This window comes from Neophocaena asiaeorientalis, unplaced genomic scaffold (genome assembly GCF_003031525.2).
Source record: "Neophocaena asiaeorientalis asiaeorientalis breed wild unplaced genomic scaffold, Neophocaena_asiaeorientalis_V1.1 scaffold533, whole genome shotgun sequence".
In the NCBI taxonomy this organism is placed as follows: Eukaryota; Metazoa; Chordata; class Mammalia; order Artiodactyla; family Phocoenidae; genus Neophocaena; species Neophocaena asiaeorientalis.
This window is the reverse complement of record NW_020172671.1, coordinates 1936194-1951553: the sequence shown is the minus strand read 5'-3', so window position 1 is coordinate 1951553 and position 15360 is coordinate 1936194.

Sequence of the window (15360 nt, the reverse complement as noted above, 5' to 3'; positions counted from 1 at the left end):
TATATATATATATATATATCACCCCAAAATGACTTCAGTAAATGGTTTTATTTCCCTGTTGTATAAGTTACATTTAAAGTGGCTTAATATACAAAGGAAGAATAGTACATATGAAGTAAAATACAAACAAATGTACACGAAAATCATATAAGGAGTTAATTCTGAAAGTGCTACCTGTGTGTGCCATGCAGTTGAACTAGTTTTCTACACAAACACACACACATGTAATGAATCAGTCTTGATTTTAAACAGTGGTAAAATGTAACTATAAAAAAGTATCTTCTAGTTAAGCAGTGAGTATAAAATCAGCAATTAGAATGTACATTTGATAAAACATTGATAAGGGTAATGACAAAGTTTCCATAGGTTGGGGCAAATTATTTAATATGTATTTACTTATTCTGAACTTACTGACCTCACTAAACATGCCATGCCTTCTGAAATGGTATACTTTACATCATCCCTCATTACATAAGAGATATATAAAATTTTACCCATTTTCTTTTTCATGCTCTCACCAAAATAAGCAACTTATTTTGAATTTATGGAAATAGGAAGGAGTCTTTTTATACTAAAAAGGCTAATATCTTCCCTTGTAAGCATTTACCCTTAAGAAAATCAAATGTAGTATTTGGAGTATCTGTTGAGATTGTCAACTTTGAGCCTCAAAATTCATGCACAAAAAACTGAGTGCTGTGACTTTTAAGATCAATAAAGTGCATTTATTCCTCTTTGTTGTTTTTTAAACAGCATATTACTATAACTGTCAAACAAGTCTGAGTCTATGAGTCCTTTTCAATCTATGAGACTCTTTTCAAGCTCCTTCTTCACAAACTGCAAATCCAGATTAAAAATACCCTGGCTATTGTGGAATGCTCTAACTAATGAAAAGCTATCTTTGCAACCAAACTGGTTATTGCAGTGCTCCTGAGAACAGATGTGGGCTGAATACAGCAGTCAATACCACAGTCATTTATGAACATTTGATGGAAAATTGAATAACAGACACTTTTTTTAATGCCAGTTCCATTCAGTTATACCTTACTCACATAGGCTAAGCAAGGTCAGTTACTTTAACTTTGCCATATTTCTCAACAGAATATTCTTGCCCATGCATTTCTCTTGTCCATTTTTCTGTTATTCTTTTGTTTTTGAATCACATGTGTCATGGCATTATACCAACATCAGAAAATGGGAGGGTCCAGTTAAACACACAAACTAAATTACCTGGGGTTTTAATTTGATTTTTTTTAAAAGAGGTCCTTTTCTCTTTCCCTAAGTAGAGTTGATAGTATGGTTCTTACTTTTCCCTCAAGAGTATAACAGGACAATGCATAAGATAAAACACATTTTGTTTGAGGGTTTGTAAATGATTTTGACCTTTTTAGATAGATATAGTGATAATAAGATTTTGTAACATTTTTATTTTTGTAATATTTTTATTTTCTACCATTAGAAAGACAGATTTATTAATATACATGTTGCTAACTGCTGCCTTATATACTTTTGCAGCATATTCCTAAAAGTAATACTAGAAATCATTTAACCCTATTTAAAGAGATTTCACATCTGATGATCTATAGTGCATTTAATATATCAATACACTAAAATCTTTGTCAATATATTTTAAAACTAAATCAAAGTAGCAAAGTGATTGAGAAACATCATAAACTCTGGATAGGATAAACTCTGTCAAGTAGAAGGCTATTGATATTTTAACCAATGTTAGTTTTTTTTTAATTTTTCTTCCCTTTTTCATATTTACCTATTTTTTGGCTTAAAGTTACGGAATTTTAGATTCATTCCTCTTTAAATTTTTTCACACTAGCACATTTTTATTCTGACCATGTGAAATAATGTGTAGACGTCAGCCACCAACTTGACTTCACAAACAAATGTTTAAAAATATTTTTTCTAAAGCAAACTTGGCCTTTGGAAATGTCACCGACTCAGAGAGTATGGACTTCTACCATAACCAGTATCCCTGTCCAGTTCCTCAGTGTCAGTCCTGTCAATGACTGAATGCTGTTGAAGCATAAATGTTTGAATTTCTTAGCGATGGTAAAAGAGCAACCTTTCAATGATTCTTTCTGGAGAGTGTGACCTCAAACCTACTGCTGTCAAACAGCTATCAGTATCTAAACAGAGAAACGAATGCTTCTTGGAGTATTACACTAAGATTATTTTCTCTAACCCCACCTTCCATTACTATAAAACCAACTCTAAGACTTACTGTAGCCACTAGAGGGGCTAGGAACCAGGACAGAATCTTAACAACACTCTCTGTTTTATTGCTTTGACTTGCTTGTGTTTTTGCAGGGACAATATAAGAAAATGCCCAGTGAAAACATCTTTGTATTCCTATAAAGATTTTATGGAAAGAGCTGATGATTTCAAAAGTAATTATGTAGAAGAAAATAAACTTGGATATTCAATCAGTTTAAAGTAAATATAAAAAAGCAATAATTTCCTAGCTTTTCAGAATTATTATTTATTTGACCTTTAAAAGACATTGTTTATAGACAATGATTACACAAACATAATATTCTCTAATTTAATGGTAAAATAAAATACACAATAGAAAGTATGTTTTTTGAAATAAGAAATTAACTTGTAATTATCTAGCGCAATGTTAAAGAGTCGTGCTCTCCTGAAACCCTAACATTCACAAACTAGTTGTTCTAAAGAAAAAAAATCTGTAGTTAAAAAAAATTTTTATTAAAGCTGTACCTTATAGTTTCCTTAAGATTCACAAAAGATATTAATTTATTTGAAACTCCAAGAAACAGTTAAAAAAAAGTTTAGCTTCTTTATCATTTCCCAGAGATACCTGATAATGAAAAACTTTTTTCAAGGCCCACCAATTATCATCTTAATATTCCAAGTTTAACATTTAAGAAAACTTTTTTCTATATCATGGCTTGGCAAACTTTTTCAATAAGGGGCCATAGAGTAAATATTTTTTGCTTTGCAGGCCAGAAAGTCTCTGTTATCTCTATCACCACTGCTGAAGTCTACCATTGTAGTGTGAAAGCAGCCGTAAGCAGACAGAAACAAAATGGGCGTGACTGTGTTCCAATAAAATTTCATATACAAAATTCTGAAGAAGGCTAGATTTGCCCATTTGTTGGCTGATTCCTAATCCATATCACCTATTCTCAATCTGTAGTTCACAAGGCCTATGATAAAAGGATGTGCTTTATTGGTGAAAATAAGGGAGAGTAAGTAGACCAAGATCTTCTATGCTTCACTTATAGCTGCTCAGTCTAATAGCGTTACTTTCACAAGCCATTAGTTAAACTAAATCTACTCTAATAATTTAATCTAATCTCTGCTTTCCTCATCTATAAAATGTAATGAGAATTATATCTTTCTAAGAAGCTGTTACTAAGTATGTATAAAATAAAATTTATAAATTATCTAGTATCATATAAGCACTTGGCCAAATTTACAGTTGTTGCCTTGTATTTTACAGATACATGTAATACTGTCATATAATTAGTCTTCTGCTAAAACATAATTTAAAATTATAGATTAATATTTCTTCATCTTCATGTTCAGTTGTTTAAAAAGCATTTATAAATATTTTTTAAAACCCACAAATATTCAGTTGTTTTTTATCTATTTGGAGATTATTTTTTCTCTATGAAGAAGCTTTTTCAGGGCTTAATATTAGTTTTTTTTCTATTTCTGTACAATCATTTTAATTTTGTCTAATGAAAAGTGTGATTATTGAAACTGCTGAAGTTCCTATTTTCATATTTGTTGCAAGAATGTAGCAATGAGCATGTGCCCTACATAAAGCAATTAATATGACTTTCAAGTAGGCAAATAAACTCAGGATATCTGTTTGCCCCTAACCAAACTTTCCTTTATTCTTTCAATGTGGCACCTAATTGGGAAACTTTCATTTTACTAATTTACATGTATCCATCATGTATCCAAATGCTTTTTGGAATAGCCTGTTTATACATAAAACTACACACACACAGAAAAACAAATATCATACACTTAAAATACTTAATTAGTAGTTAAAGACACTCTTCAACTTTTATGGTACTCTGTGTGATATTTCATAGAAAATAAGGGTAAACAGTAAAAGCCAGGTTTTAATTGAAATAGGCTGGTAAATCTCTTTAGTCTTAATGATTCTTTGGTAAAGAGAATAACCCAAGAGTTTTCTTTTTAAATTAAAAAAAAATATATATATATATATATATATGACTTAATATATGTGCTCTTGAGTTTCTCTCAGACCTATGACCATATACTGGAGTCAATATGTCTTTTACAGAAAATTGGTGGGTATAATTTAAATACTAAATCTGCCACATGAAAGCTTCAGTTCTTTGTGCCCTCACTTTTAATATACAAATTGGAGGCAATAATGTCTGTCTAGACACTCTTAAAAAGCATCAATAATAAGTTTTCAAACTTGGTATCACCTCGGAATAATTCGTGGATGGAATCCAGACATCGGCAGTTTTGATATCCTCCCAGGTAATTCTAATGTACAGCCAGCTACAAGAATTATAGGCCTGCAACAAGGGTTCTCATACCTAAAAATTGATCTGCTGAGGTTCTAGTTAAAATCTAGACTCTGAGTAGTCCTGGGGGATTCTCGGATTCTGAACTTCTAAAAAACTCATAGATGATGCTGGTGCTTGTGGTTCATGGACTGCACTTGGATTATCAAGGGCTTGAAAGATACTAACCTACTGTCCACACAAAAGGTTTGAAAAAGTATAAAATCGAAAACAGATTTATTTATTTATTTCTAATTCACTGATGTGGTGCAACTTCTACACTCAGCAAATTAATTTGCAGCTTAAGTCACACCCTTTATTATTATTATTAAAATTATTATTACTATTGGGCTTCCCTGGTGGCGCAGTGGTTGAGAGTCTGCCTGCCAATTCAGGGGACATGGGTTCGTTCCCCGGTCCGGGAAGATCCCACATGCCATGGAGTGGCTAGGCCCCCGAGCCATGGCCGCTGAGCCTGCATGTCTGGAGCCTGTGCTCTGCAATGGGAGAGGCCACAACAGTGAGGCCCGCATACTGCAAAAAAAAAAAAAAAAAAAAAATTATTACTATTATATAATTATTTAAATAATTTGAGCATTTTATTTCTGAAAAACTAATGATCACTCCTTTCTCACTGAGGTAAAACTGAAAACTAAAATATAAACATATATCTTACTTTATTCTTTTTATTTATGTAAAAAACCATTAAAACTGGGAGAATGAATAAATTGCATTTTTACTTATAATTACATTTTAGAACTCTTTTGTCTTCTTTCCAAATAAGCTAGTGATATTAATGAGGCTTTCTGTTTTTACCTGAAGAGTTCCTTAAAATTGTTACTGGGCTTCAGAGAGATTACCTCATGTTGTACCTATATTTCATTTCATATACTATCACTCTTCCCAAAGGATATGCTTTTCAGTGATTGAAAATTTCTTATTGGAGGAAATATAAGGAAAAGAATAAAACTGATTGCTCAAAGAAGTGCTAGATGTTTTTCTCTTTTGAAATGTGTTTTAAAATAATTACTTGTAAAAGATTATATTCACTACTTATCTGTTTAATCAGGATTTATTGCAGAGGAACAGGAGCACATAGATTAGTGCCACATAGTACAGTTATAAAACATAGCGTTTTTGAAGAGGGTGTAGAGGAGGGCTTACAAGCAGAGAGAGAGCAGAGCACACAAGATCCCCAGGCTCCCATGGTCTCATAGTGAGCTGTGCCCAGTGGTCTACACTCACAATGGCTGCTCCTCCATTACAGGGTGTCCTCGCCTCCTGAGTGATTTATTATAGGGACAGTGAGTCAGGGATCTTCTAATTGAAGTCATAAGAATAAAAGTCACTACTGGTTGAGGAAAAGGCCCAGATACAAATTGGGAACTTCCCAAGTTAGGCAGCTCGTATGAACCTCTTATTCCTATGGGATGATTCAGCCCTGGGGCACCAGCTCTCTGATAAGTATGTATATACTCATTCTGCTCATTAATCATTACATGATTTTGGTAAGGAACGCCATGAAAAAAGTTTTGTATATAATAAGTGTTCCAAAATATGTTAAAGTACAAATCTAAAGCATGCAATTAATTAGAAACTGTACACCAATTCTTGTACTTTACCTGGAAATTTTCATACTAAATAAACATAAACAGTATACATTTAAATTCAATCTTTCAAAATATTTCTCTGTTAAAAGAGCGTTATTAAAATTTTATTTGTTACATACAAAGCTTTATAATCATTTGCTAGTAAGGACTTGGTCATTATAATGTCCAGTGTTGCAATGAAATATGAAGTAAATATTAATAAGGACCCAGGTTCTAGGCTAGATTATCTCTGAAATATATTAGAAACATGCACTTATTAACTTTTATTATTATTAATAAATATTTAAATGGACATTATCAATAAATAAGATGGCATTTATCAGCTTAAATTATGTAAGATTACAAGCGTAAAAAATAATTCATGTAGTATCACAATGAGTAAAAACGGAAACATAAATTTTTTACTGGTAATAGAGTGGAATTAAGAGAAAAACAAGAGAAACAACAATGCAAATATAAAAGCTACCTGAGGGCTTCCCTGGTGGCGCAGTGGTTGAGAGTCCGCCTGCCGATGCAGGGGACACGGGTTCGTGCCCCGGTCCGGGAAGATCCCACATGCCGCGGAGCGGCTGGGCCCATGAGCCATGGCCACTGAGCCATGGCCGCTGAGCCTGCGCGTCCGGAGCCTGTGCTCCGCAACGGGAGAGGCCACAGCAGTGAGAGGCCCGCGTACCACAAAAAAAAAAAAAAAGAAAAAACTACCTGAGTGCAAGTGATTTTCTTCATTTACTATTTCTATGATTTTGTATAAATCACTTAAAGTCCTAGGAACTTGTCTCTTCATTTGTAAAACAAGAATAAAGCCTAACACACACGTACATGTGTGCACATACAAAGGCGATGTACCAGGTTACATGATTACCTAATTACTGTTTTATGGCTGAGCCACAATGCATAGACGTTACCATTGCTAAAATCTTTTTGTTTCATCATGAAATTTTGGGGAAAATCATACACACAGACACACATACTCTTAAATATGGAGAGTACCTAAACAATTCCAGAGATTATCTATTTATGCAAATAGTGAAAATGTGTATTTTCTTATCTTTTTGAATACATATTTTATAGGATATGATCAAAATAACTGAGCCACATCTGTATTGTATTATAACTGTATTGTAAAATGTATTATAATTGCTCAGAGACAGAAATCATTATTCATTGAAAGAAATGTTATACACCAATTAAATGCAAGAAAATGTTCAAGAATCCCTGGGTAAACCAAACCTAAATACATATTTTTGTCTGTAGTAAGAAACATCCTCAAATGGATGAGAAAACATACGTGAAAAATAAGAGACATAGAGAGGAAAGAGTGTAAAACATCCAGTTGAACAATTCAGGTATGATTGCTTCAAAGTTGGTATTTGACATGATCCATGAATGATGGATAGAGTATTTATTGGTAGAGCTTGTGGGAAAACGACTATTTCTATAAAGCTTTACAATACACATTTTGTATTATCAAGTGGGATTCCACTTGTATAGGTCAATGCATCTTCCATTAAAAAAAAAAACCCACAAAGGCCACTGCCATAATTTTTTCTTGATCTGTTTGTTTTCTCTGAAATATTAAGATATTGTCTTTTCTTATATCTAGCAGTCTCTTTGTCAGTTTTTTTCTGTTGATGTTGTTTTTGGCTTAAGATTGGAATAATTTTAAAAGAAATTTACCTATATAGTGTATGTTCAATCTCTATGCTCAGAAAATTACAAAAATACAAATTTAGAAATATGTCTTAACAATGAAAATATTCATATAAAATATATCATGATAAATGATACCTTTTCTACCACCATAGAGCATATCTCTGAACAAGTGTTGTGTTTGTAAGCATTGGAAAAGGCATCTTAATCAAGATGTCAATCACATATAAAACACGTTCCTGATCACAGCTCAGGGTAATAACAGTATTAACCAGCTCCTTTTCTAAGACTTAAGGAGTGTTACACCTAATTGATTTTACATTAGCAATGGCCTGAATCACTTTTAAGACAAGCTTATTCCCGATGATTAAGACTGTGACTTGATTTTGAATTAAAATTTAAAAGACCAAATCAAGATACATTAAAAACAACATGCATTCTTTCAAATATCTAAAGGAATAGCTATGGTAATATCTGTAATTCTTATCAGGATGACTTATTAGGATGACTTTAGTATCCCTCATGAAGTCAGCATTGTTGTTGAAGAGAAAAAAGCATTTACTTCTAAATAGCTCCAGTATTTTAACCATTTAATTGCTCTATTCCTAAAACTGCCATTTCTACATAATCGTGAGCTGGACTAATGTAGTGTTTGTATGCATCAGGCATATGCCGTTTCAGTAAATAAATGACTTATTCCTCCAGCTGCTGGGGTCTTCTGGCTACTCTGCTGCTAACCTTCTTCTAAGAAATTGTCCTGAAATGGAAAGAGCTTCCCCCAATTAATGCCGATGTAGGGCTATAAAGACCTGGCCCCTTCTCTGCAATACAGCATAACTATGAAGAACTGTTGATTTATAACAGAAATCCTGTATCTTGTTAAGAACGTGGAACAAAGTAGAACTCTCATTACTAATGGTAGAAGTGAAATTGGTGCAAACACTTCGGCGAGTTTAACAGAATTGAATACCCACACACAATATAACACAGCAATTCCTCTCTTAAGCTTTATATAGCAAATTGGAATGTCTGTATGCGTGTTTCAAAACCCACATACCAGAATATTCATAGAGGCAGTATTCAGAACACTGAAATGACTCAAATGTCTATCAATAGAATATTTATCTGTACAAAATGAGAATTAATGAGTTACTGCTCCATAAAAGGATAAATTTGACAAAATAATACATACAAATGTGTGATTCTGTAAATAAAAAAAACAAAGTCAGGCAAAATTAATTTTTGGTGTTAAAAATTAAGCTTGTGCTTAACTCTGGTTGGTGGGAGGAACTGTTGAATAGGAGGTGGCAGATCAAGGGCATCAGAGTTCTAGTAATTTTTTTAATTGGTGGGTAGTTATAGATTTGTTTATTTTGTGATAATTTATTGAAATGAACACATGATTTGGGCACTTACATCTATGTGTTACACTGCATTTAAAAAATTAACAAAAAAGGTTTTAAAAAACAAAGCTTTAAGGCCACTTTTTGTTTAAGATGTAAATTTTTTTGTTCTCAGTTAGAAACAATTAAATTTGAAGGTGGCACAAATCAGTGATGAACTAGTGACCAGGAGATCAAGATTCATATTCTTGTAGTTCCATTAAGCATTGGTGTGACTTTGGGAAAGTGATTTAACGTTTATGGGCTTAATTCACCCTGTTTACATAATTGAAAATCTGAAGACTTTGAGTTCAGTACTCTACAACTGTTCAGTTTACAAGTGGGCCATTTCATTTTGGACTCTGGCAGAGATTACAACATCCATGTTACTCTTTTTCCTTAGAAACACAAACCCTCTTTCCTTATTTTAAAATCTGGGCACAGAGACTTCCCTGGCTGTCCAGTGGTTAAGAGTCTGCCTTCCAATGCAGGGGACACAGGTTCTATCCCTGGGTAGGGAACTAAGATCCCATATGCTGTGGGGCAACTAAGCCCGCGTGCCACAACCACTGAGCTTGCACGCTCTAGAGCCTGTGCCCCACAGCTAGAGAGAAACCCGTGGAGAAACCCTGTGCCACAATGAAGAGCTCGCATGCTGCAACGAAGACCTGCTGCAGGCAAATAAATAAATAAATATTAAAAAAAAAATCTGGGCACAATATTCCTTAGGAGGAAAAAAAGGAATATGTTTTCAAATTTCAACTGCAACACATTTTTTTTTTTTTTGCCACATTGTCAAGTTCTGGATAGTGAATTATAAGTACAGGTGTTGGGTGAGATTGCCAGTGGAACTTTGATGGAACTGATTCATAAGGGAAGGGCTTGCCCTTCTCCCTTTCCTTCTTATGCTGGCCTATGTTGTCATGATTGCAGTTCCTGAAGTCAAAGGGAAATATCAGTTGACTTAGGGATAGAAACCCCATGTAAATATGGTGAAGATGTGTATACAGAGCTCCATGGAGATGCTCAACTCCGGATTGCTTACTCCAGACTTCTTTTGTATGAAAGAAATATTTTAAAAGCTTTGATTAATTCAAGGCTGTTAAGCTTTTTTCCTAACATACAAATGAACTTAATCTTCAACAATGCAGGCTGACACATATAATTATAATAAGCTATTCTTTGGAAAAATAACATTAATTTTTACATCAATTATTATGGATAAAAATAATGGTAAGTTGTAAGACATTGAGCATAAAACTGCATAATCACTGCCCTTTAATTTGTAACCTCAAAAACTAATTTCTGCATGCCTTTACTCCTAGCCTTGGAATCTATCTGAATTATTGCTAAAATGTGCTTCCCCATCCCTCATCTCTGAATATAGAATTAGTTTAGTGTGCAGTGTCTTTCAGTTGTTGTAGTACATCACTGGACTTGTTTTTCAGAAGACATATGAAGTATCTATATAGCTATAGTACTTTTTATTTTTCACACCCAGACAGTATATTTATAGTGCCCTAAATTTTTCTTTATTTCAGCTACTGCATTTGTCCAGTACATTAAATTAATATTTGATGTTTATCTCATTGCTAGTAGTATTTCTAATATGAATTTCTCACTTCAATTTCAGTTAATTAACTCTGAGATGTTTATTTATAACTAAAGTAATGGCACTTATTTTTTTTATTATGTAATATCTCAGATTTTTTCTTTTTCACAATTTCATTAGTCCATAAAGGCAATAAATTCCACAGAAGGAATACTCCAACTAGAAATCAGGATTCTCCTGCATAAAGCCAGGATAGTGCCTATGAATATAATTTAACGTGGCTCTAATGGTACAATCTGTGGAATGTAAAGAGAGGTACCATAGCATAGTGTCTTAGCATGTGAGTTCTTGGGTCAGACTGCTTGAGGTGGATTTTTTCTCCATCACTCAAAAACTGTTACCTTCATAAGTGCTTTAGTACTTCCAGCATCAGTTTCCTCACCTGAATAATGGAAATAATATTTAATTGTGTGGATATCATGGTACTCACCAAATATTCCATTTACTCCTTCATTTCCCAGTCCCCTGGAAGTAAGCTCAAGGTAAAGTGACTTGTTTTGGCAAAGAAAAGTATAGTCTGTTTGATTTCAGTAATTTTTTTTTACTGAAATGGTGGAAAGCTTAGGTATGATTCTTCGATTTCTTTTCCTTTGCCGTGATAAACAGCAATGGTCCAAGGAGAAAGAACTGAAAACAACTCCATACCCTTTTAGGCTTCCATCCTTCATCCCCAAACAGTATTATTTTTGTGGCTAAGCATTGTCTCTCCTGATAAAGTTGACTCCTCAGTGGCTGTCGTCTGCAGTTTAGGCTTCTAATTAAATAGTTTATTCATTTGTGGGAAGCTCTCATGTCAATTCAGTTCACAAAATATTATTCAAAGATGAAGTTTGAACATTACAACTGCCCTTTCCTATTACCAGGCCTTTACTCATGAGCAGTTGTGATCCTCTCTGGCACCTATCTCCTAGGGTAATTACGTCCTTCGAAAGAGACACTTTCATAGCTTTATTTACCTCTAAAGAATGCTTAAGACAGGAATAAAGACACAGACCTACTAGAGAATGGACTTGAGGATATGGGGAGCGGGTAGGGTAAGCTGTGACAAAGCGCGAGAGAGGCATGGACATATATACACTACCAAACGTAAGGTAGATAGCTAGTGGGAAGCAGCCGCATAGCACAGGGAGATCAGCTTGGTGCTTTGTGACCGCCTGGAGGGGTGGGATAGGGAGGGTGGGAGGGAGGGAGACGCAAGAGGGAAGAGATATGAGAACATATGTATATGTATAACTGATTCACTTTGTTATGAAGCAGAAACTAACACACCATTGTTATTATACTCCAATAAAGATGTAAAAATAAATAAATAAATAATAAAAAAAGAATGCTTATTACAAGTGAAAGGTTACATTTAACTCAGCCATTCTCTTCTTTACTGGAGGAAGAGTTATGAACTTTTGGAACTTAAATATTCATCTGGTCAGCAATGGTTGAAGTATAAGGTAACATTTTCTTTCCTTGAGAATTTTAAAATATTATTTCTGATATATTCTTCTGGCATAAATTGGTGCTATCAAAGACTTACAACAGGGCTTCCCTGGTGGCGCAGTGGTTAGGAGTCCACTTGCTGATGCAGGGAACACGGGTTCGTGCTCCGGTCCGGGAGGGTCCCACGTGCCACGGAGCGGCTGGGCCCGTGGGCCATGGCCGCTGGGCCTGCGCGTCCGGAACCTGTGCTCCGCAGCGGGAGAGGCCGCAGCAATGAGGGGCCCGCGTACCGCAAAACAAACAAACAAACAAACGAAAAAACTTACAACACTTTTTCCTTACACATCATGTGCTCTTTTTCTGTCTAGTTGCTCAAAGGACTGCTGTGTCTCAAAGTCTAGTAGTTTTATTAGAATATGTATTGCTAATTCTGGGTCATTACGTAGTTTTCATTTATTTTAAATCAACAAAGTTTTCCTAAATAATGAATTTTAGTATATGTTCTGCTTCCTTGCTTGTATTCTCTTTCAAGAATTCCTGTTAACTTAGTTTCATTGTCTATATTTAACATACATTACTTTCTCATTACTTTTTCATTGTCTATATTTAATATACATTATTTTCTCTTGAATAATTTATATCACTTTTTCGTGTTTGACTTTTAAATTGTCCTTTTTACCTTCTATGTTTCTTAAAATATTATCATCACTTTAATTCACTCTTGCATTCTTATTTCTTTAATCTTAAAGTCTAAATAATATTTTTTATTTTACTTTATTTCTTTGATTCTATCACTTCATTTCACATTATTTCTAATTTTCACGTATTATGTTTTCATATCTTGCATAAATGTCTTGATGTATTTTTAACAAATATTATTATACTTCAGGGCTTCCCTGGTGGCGCAATGGTTGGGGGTCCGCTTGCCGATGCAGGGGACGCGGGTTCGTGCCCTGGTCTGGGAGGATCCCACGTGCCGCGGAGCGGCTGGGCCTGTGGGCCATGGCCGCTGGGCCTGCGCGTCCGGAGTCTGTGCTCCGCTGCGGGAGAGGCCGCGGCAGTGAGAGGCCCACATACCGCAGAAAAAAAAAAAAATTATACTCCAGATCCAAATACGTGAAAATGTGTGGCTATTCACTAAATAAAGGCATAATCTTCAAAAGTATAAACAGTAAAATGAAATGATAAGGGAATGAAGTGCATTTCCTTTCTAATAAAACCATTAAAAATAATTTGATTTTCTTTATGCTTGAAACAAAACTTAAACATATAGCAACAATTAAGATATAAGCATAAAAATCTGATAGAGGAAGAACAATATTTTGATCAAAATATTTCATACTTTGTTATAAAACATCAAAACACTTAAAACTTTACTGAAAAACAATGTAATAGATATTTTAATTTCAAACAAGTATAGTCTTATATTTCCCATGTTCACCTTCATAAAAATATTCATTACTTCCCTAGGCTTTGGGGCATTGCTTCTCCCCTTCGTAATTTAGCTTCAGAGTTATTTTCTACACATACAATCTTCTACTTGGTCAAAGGGAGTTTTCATTTTAACTTCACCATTCTTGGTACACTGTCATGTATCAATCATCAAGTTGCTTTTGTAAAGTGTATAAAGATGTATGTGGATATTTAGTTTGAATACCACGTGTATCATTATAATTACCATCATGACTTTAATATTTGATTTATTTAGGCAACTGTAGTGATACTGTGGTATGTTGCTTAGATACCATCTCTACTTCTTTCAGGAATAAAATACTCTTCCCCCAACCCCTGTGTTGAGCATGTTGATGATTGAGAGTCATCAGCTGAGTTAGTATCAAGTATGGCCTTAGCTGTCACCAGGTCTCAGTTCAACTTCTCTTTCTGCCTTACTCTCATAGCAAGACTGTCCAAATGACAAGACTTTTCCTCTGCTCCTCAAAGTTGTCTACGAAACTGGTTGTGTTTGTACAGTTTCTATGAATCTAGTGGAGACTGGTGTTCTTAAACCCAGCATGGTGGTCACATTTGCTCTAGTCAACAATACTACTGACTAGAAATTTCCATTGAAATTGCACCACGAAGCTTTGAATAAAGCTCTTCCTGGTGACAGAATGGGCTTCAACGTGTCTGTCCAAGATATCCGTTATGGCAACATAGCTGATAACAGCAAAAATGACCCACTAATGGAAGCAGCTGGCTTCACTGCTTAGATGATTATCCTGAATCATCTAGGCCAAATCAGTGCTGGCAATGTACCTGTGCTGGCTTGTCACACAGCTCTCATTGCTTGCAAGTTTGCTGAGCTGGAGGAGGATTTTTCATTATTCTGCTAAGAAGCTGGATGATGGCTCTAAAGCCATCATCTGGAAGTCCATGTGTGTTGAGTGTTTCTCTGACTAGCCTCCTCTGGGTTGTATTGCTGTTCTCGATATTAGATAGACTGTTGCTGTGGGTATTTTCCAAGCACTGGATAGGAAGACTGCTAGAGCTAGCAATGTCACCAAGTCTGCTCAGACAGCTCAGAAGGTTAAGTGAATATTACCTGTAACACCTGCCACCACAGTCTTAATCAGTGGTGAAAATCACTGCTTGATTCAGCATCATCAGGATCCAATCATATCATTTTATCTCCTGCTAGTATTTGATGACTAAAGTATACAAGTATAGTATAGTCTGTTCCTTTTTTACTCTGCCTAGTTCTTTCCACATCAGATAGTATGCAAAGTAGTGCTTCTAGTAGGCTAAATAATGGCCAACTATATCAAGTCATAATCCTTAAGGCCTGTAAATGTTATCTTATGAGGAAAAGGGGTCTTTGAGATGAGATTGCGCTAAGGATCTTGAGATGGAAAGATTATCTTGGATTTTCAGGGTGAGCATGTATATAATCACATGCATCCTCATATAAGGGAGGCAGTGGAAGATTTTGCACAGGAGAGGAAAAAGAAAAGTGAAAATGGAGGCAGAGATTTTAGTGTTAAGACCACAAACCAAGGAATGCCAGGATCCACCAAAAGCTAGAAAAGAGTAAAGTTGTAAGCTAGAAGAGGCAAGGAATGGATTCTTCTCTAGAGCTTCTCTCTCTCTAGAGCACGTTTCTAAGACCTCTTTGATTTTGACTAGGTAATACTGATTTTGGAATTTGAGAG